The following is a 6,679-nucleotide window of genomic DNA, read 5'->3' on the forward strand; positions in this document are numbered from 1 at the left end:
CCTAATCGTCACCTCAATATACTAGGAACCTATTTCCTCAAACTCTCAAGACTTTCTATAACCGTCGATCCACAAATCGAATAACTTCAAAATCCTATCGGACACCTCTCTCTCGTTCACTGCTATAAGCTCGTTGCTATCAGGAATTCACCTCGTTCGTTTTCACTTGAGTTAGAGGCTTTATAGTGTGAGGTGACGTCACAATTCTGAATGAGATCACTCTCCTCATTTACATACTTAACGCTAACAATAAACTTTTTTCGTTTGTCTGGCAGCCTATTTTCCGACAATACTCTCTAACCTTTTACATTATTCTTTTTCACAATTTTCGGGACGTTTTTTTATTCTTTAAGGTTTAGCGAGTCCCTAATTCGTGCTTGTGGGGTCTCCCCCCCTTTTCTTGGTGCGGACTTACTTTTTTCCGCTCGGGAAGCTCAAGTGTGCGCGAGTTTTTTCTACGGCGCTTTTCTTTCGTCGGTGAGTTGGTTTTTCTTCTATTTTTAAGTTACTAAGGTGAATGGTGAGGAAACCTTCATTCTAACAAAACATAAGCCCCAAACAAAAATAGAATAATAAGCAAAATAAAAGTAAATAAAAATAACGTTCGGACTTGGTTCCTTACAATATACATGCATGCACATATGATGATATGCATAATAAGTATTCATATCATCATCTTTATTTGTTCCAATATATATATATCTAAATCCAATATATATAAATATATATATATATATTTCAGTAACCTTATATATATATAAACTATATATGTATAAACTTTTGGTTCAACCCTATATATATATATATTGGGGGTTTGTTCGGGTTTTAGAAAGAAATAAAATATACCAAAAGTTTGTTCGGGTTTTAGAAAGAAATAAAATATACTATTTTGAAATAAATAAAAATTTTTAATCCACTATGCATTCACCTTTCTGTTCGATAACCTTACACCACCTGATGGTAGTTTCATAATTCAATCTGTGTAGAATTGGGTGTGTTTCTGATTGAAGAAATTATTGATGTGATTTTTGATACCTTCTAAAGATTGAAATTCTATGCCTTTTAAATTATTCTGCAATGAATGAAAAAGATGGTCTGAGGAAGCAATATCTGGAGAATATGCAGAGTGACTCAAAACAACACAGTTAAAGTCTAGAAGTTTTTGGTGCATGTTTAAGGATATTTGCGGTCTTGCATTATCATGATGGAATGCCACTTTCTGTTGATTTGCAAGTTCTGGATGTTTTTGATACACTGCAGTCTTTAGTTCATCCAGTTGGAGGAAAACAATATTTATTGGAATGAATTGTTTGGTTGTTGGGTAAAAGTTTGTAATAAATAACCCCTTTCCAGTCCCGCCAAACTGAAATCATTACTTTTCTGGAATGCAAACCAGCTTTAGGTTGTGGCACTGGAGGATCGCCTGGCTTACTCCAAGATCTCTTGCGTAGAATATTGTTGTAAATGATCCATTTTTGAATCACATACAGAAACTCGCTCAATAAGGTTTCATTCACTTAATTGATGGGGAACCCAAACATCATAATGGGAAGTGTATCCAAGATTAGCCAAATGTATGACAACAGATGTTTGGGATATTTTTAAGGTGTTGGCTATCTCTCATGTTGTTTTATGCCGATCATTTTGAATTAAAGCCATTATGAACTCGTCTTCTATGGTTGAAGGCTGTCCTGACCAAGATGCATCTTCGAGAGAAAAGTCTCCCTCCCTGAATTTTTAAAACCATTTCTAGCATGTTCAATCAATAACTGCATCCTTCCCATATACAGCACATATCTTTTTTTGAGTTTTTGTTGCATTTTTCCCTTTTCAGAATAATAGAGCATGAGATGTCGAAAATGCACTTTCTTATCTTCCATTTTAATGTTTCTTTTTTCTTAAAAGATAACAAAATTTTAAAAAAATAGCTGTAATTAAACTTATGTAATAAATGTGCAAATATTCGTAATGTCAACTTAAACAAGTTAAAACTTGATAAGCATGACAGAGGCACCACAGATAAGTGATTATGTAAANACTTTTTGCAAAAAATTAGAAAAAAAAAGACTATCGCTGATGACGTTACAACACCATTGTGAGGGAGGAAAAGAGTAAGAAATAAACGATTTCAAATTATTAAACCTGAAAAATAAAATTAAAAAAAAAATAACGCGAATTATGATTGCGATAAAGGTATTATTATTATATAAAATTTATAAATTTTATTTTTGGTAAGTTTTTAACTTTTTCTTTTTTATTGTTGAAACAGATACACTTCTGTTTCGACAATGCTTGCGTGGTGTATAACATTAATTTTACTTCTTAAAAAAAAAGAGGGAAATAGAAGTAGTAAATAAAATAAAAAAGTAATAAAATACGGTAAAAAATTATTACAAATTCTAATAAAAATTGAACAATGGTAATAAAAAAAATAATAATATTGTAATTGCTAACAAAGGAATGAAAACAATCAAAAAGTTTTGTTATTGGAAGGAAATGAAAAATGATTTAAAATTATAAAAACCTGAAAAATAAAATAAAATAGATTTTAAATAATGATTAAAAACAATAATTTTTTTTTCGATAATTGTTTTTAGCTTTTGAACACAGATAAATCTCTTTTATTTCAAAGATATTTGCGTGGAATATAACTTTAATTTTATTTATTTATTAATAATAAAAAAAGGTAATAAAATACAGTAGTTATTATTACAAATTCTAATAAACAAAGTAAGAATTAAACAGCGTAATTTAACAATAGCAATAAAAAAATATATATATATTTTAATATTAAAGCGTTTAAAACAATCAAATAGTTTTGTTATTGGAAAAGTTTGAAAAAAAAAAGCAAAAGTAAAAGTAAAATAACGTATACAACTAACCAATCCTTTCATAAAATCCAATTTTTGATCCTCTTCTGATAGGTGCTACCAATAAAATAGAGTCAAAGTCGTGATAGCTCACCCTAACCCATGTTTTATGTTGTGTCTCCCTTGGATAGTACGCTATCTAAACGCTACTATAGTACAGTAGATATATATATATTTTTTTTTTCGTTCAGATTATATACAGTATATATATATTATCAAAAAAAATTATATGTTAAATTATATCAAATTAAAAATTATAATGATGAAATACATATTATGTACATGTGTGTGTTTGCATGTATGCACATACAATAAAATCTCCCTTTGTGACCTTCTTTTATTTTGTGCCCTTTTCTCATTTATGACTAGTAGAAAAATTTCCAAAAATTTTTCTATTAATTAAATGGGACAGAGACCTCTGTTTTATGACAACCTCTGATTTATGCCCACCTCCAATATGTGACTGTATGTCTTTTTCATACAAATCAGCCTCTGACATATGACCATATGCACAAATCTAAGCATGCAGTTACTTCAAATACAATTTCTTTGCCATATGGAGTTACTTTCTTTGTGCTCTTTCCAGACAGTGGCAGAATAATTTAAGTAATATAAATAAATAAATAAACAATTTCGAAATATTTACCCAACTAGTTTCAGCGATGACACAAAGTAAATACAACTGTACAATAAATAAATAATCAAATTTNTGTTTTTCAATATTTTTGCAATAAACTTTTCCTTATGTGACACCAAATTGATTTATCATTCATTTTCCAGGCACTTTGGTAGTATATTTACTATGAAAATATTTATATCTGGCAATCAAAATACAATAGAAAACTTGTATCACATTTTAAATTTATTTATAGTTTATTCTATAATGCTCAATTGATGCATCATTCTCATTCCTGATGCCCACTAATCAGTTATAATAACTAATATGACTATTCCCATAGTAAATAATTATCTGGCAAAACACAACAGACAGCATTATATGAGTTATCTCAGATGGTGTTTCTTCGATTGTTGTTTGTTGACTGCCAACTATGAGAATTTGTAGTTGGCAGTCAGCATGTTAAGATCCAGAGTCTAAGCACAGAAGAATGGGAACCTCTCTACATAATTTTAAGACATCATAAACTAATTGTAGCTGTAGAATTATTTATAAATTATGATATATTAATACAATTGCAACATTTGACTTTATTCAAAAGCTTTCAAAGCCTACATTACTTTGAATGTCTAAGGTGTTCACAAAATCTATGATGATATTCTGTGAGTGTCATTGAAATTTGAATTCATTGATTTGATTCAATCAAGCTATTAATAACATATTAAAATTTTTTGACAAAACAGTAACTTTATCATTAATGGAATTAGAAACTTAGTTTTTAATTTACTTGCTTGAATTTTAAATTTTGAATAAATGTTCTTCTTGTTTTTATAAATTATTGCAAATTCAGTAATACTGTGTGTTGAAATAAAGGTTATAAATGGTAGCCTCTGTTTTGTGCCTTTATCTCCCATATGTCACTATTATTGATTTTCCCCAAGAGTGGTCAGAAATAGGAAGATTTAGTGTCCTGTCTTCTAATAATTATAAAATCAATTCTAAAATAATATTACTTTTTTTAAAGTAAAACCATACTAGTCATTGTAGTCAGTAACAAATCATTGTAATTACTATAATTATACCAGTCAAAAATATGATGTTTAGAAAAATATATTATAGACGACCTAACTAGTAATACATTTGCTATCCAACTGTTCAAATTTTGAATCCCACTCTAGATGGTTGTTTTGGTATATGAAAGAATTTAATTCAATGTAGATTGATTTTTAATTATTAAAGTTACTACAAATGATATCTGATTGGATTATTACTACTAACAGTAATTTTATTGTATACAATAAACAGGAAAAATTATGCAATAAAGTAATACTTCCTGTGTTTGTTTTGGTTAACAGACATATAAATATAAAATATATAGATATATTGATAATGATACAAAAATGTAAATGCAAACTATTGATATGAAGTAGTAGAAATGATATACTAATAAATATATAACTGTGGACATAAAGATGCTCTCTGATATGGTGGGATTATGTTCCAACAAACCCATTTTAAGTTGAATATGATATGAAAAATAAATAACTACTGTCACTGAATAAGTAAAACAAATTTTTTACTTAAAGTTGAAGGATAAGGAAATCACATCTGAATGGCAGCTTAGCCTGCCTGTAGATCAACATAGGTTGTCAATCTGCAGGCTAAGTTGCCATTATTTTTTACCAAGATTTAAAAAAAAACTTGTTCAATCTGACTCTAATTGAATCAGCCTGAAGAGGATAGTAGTAAACTATCGAAAGTACTTGCAAATTTGAATAAAATTTGGATTTTATTGCCACAAGATAGAGAATGTTACTTTTTAACATTATACTAGATTTCACAAAGTTTTTCATCAAACCCCAAGCTTCATATGAAGAGGAGGTAAAGGGATTTTAGTTTCTCCACCAGAGCAGGAAAAGCAATATTCTTCTAACTTATTACATTTGGTGTGTGATTGAGCCACTTTTTTACTAAGTGACTGGTTCTTGCTTGACTGTCTTATTCACATAAAAAGCAGCAGAATTTAGTGTATCCTTGAAGACCTGTTAGCATTGCAACAAACTTATGTTCATTGTATTTTATCTTGTCCAGCATTACCTTTATGTTGTAGTAAGTTTCTTTTACCTGTGGTATACTAAGATATAACATCTGACCCAGGAATGCCCTTTTAAAATGATTCCTGACTTTAAGCAAATATAATTTCTCAGGTGTATTTTATTCAAACAACAGTTACAGAAAGTTTGTCTAAAAGAGGCATTTTTCTTCAAAAAGTAGTATTTAAAAAAACTGTGGGTAATGGATTTTGTATTTCAGATTCATATTCAGCACACTAAAATACATAAAAAAATCACATTTTTTTTCACAGGAGGATTTTGATGCAGAACAGTGTGATAAACTCTGTTAAAATGAAAAATGTAAATTGAAAGTGCATTAATCAGCAATTATCTGTATGTATTGTTTATGTATATGTTACAACCAAAGCTTGAAATCAGCCAAAGCAGGAAGTGTCTGGCCAAATTGGAAAATGGCAATATTGCTGTAAATTGATTGGTCAGTGTCCGATCATTTCTTGATTTTGGGATTTTGCTAGCCAGTTTGCAAAATGGCATGGGGTGATCAGCCAAAGTCAGAAAAAAAGTCATGGTCATCTACAACCTCTCTGGTTAGATTTGAGGTTCTAAGCCGCAATGTTGCTTTGAAGCCAAACATTGCCTCATAGGGCAACTGCTGAATGTCTTGGCGAAAAGAATAGTTCTTCATGAATTAAATAAATTTTAGGCCAATGTGTTGATTTATTTGTCTGCATCCATGTCATTATCATATTCTGAACATCCTGGTTGACACATTCAGTGGAGTCTTCGCTTTGGTTATGCCTCAGTTTTCCATGTACTGTACTAGTTTCAGTTCAGGCCATATGTTCTTTAGTTCATTTATAACTTGATTTGTAAATTTTCTTCCATTTTCTGATTGAAGCTCACTTAGAACACCTATAGTGGTGAAGATATCAAGTAGCTGGTAAGCGACTTCTGTTCTTTTGCTTTTCAGAGGTCTCAATAATATAAACTTGGTTAAATGACTTTGAACTAGAGATTGTGGATGCCTCATCTTCCTTGGTTCAAAGTTAAGCAGAACAGGAGAATGCACAGAGGAGATCAAATAAAGGTTGATCCTAGGCTATATTGCTCTCATCAAG

Source organism: Centruroides sculpturatus, unplaced genomic scaffold, assembly GCF_000671375.1.
Source record: "Centruroides sculpturatus isolate CEXI.00-Female unplaced genomic scaffold, Cexi_2.0 scaffold28, whole genome shotgun sequence".
NCBI classification, from domain to species: Eukaryota; Metazoa; Arthropoda; class Arachnida; order Scorpiones; family Buthidae; genus Centruroides; species Centruroides sculpturatus.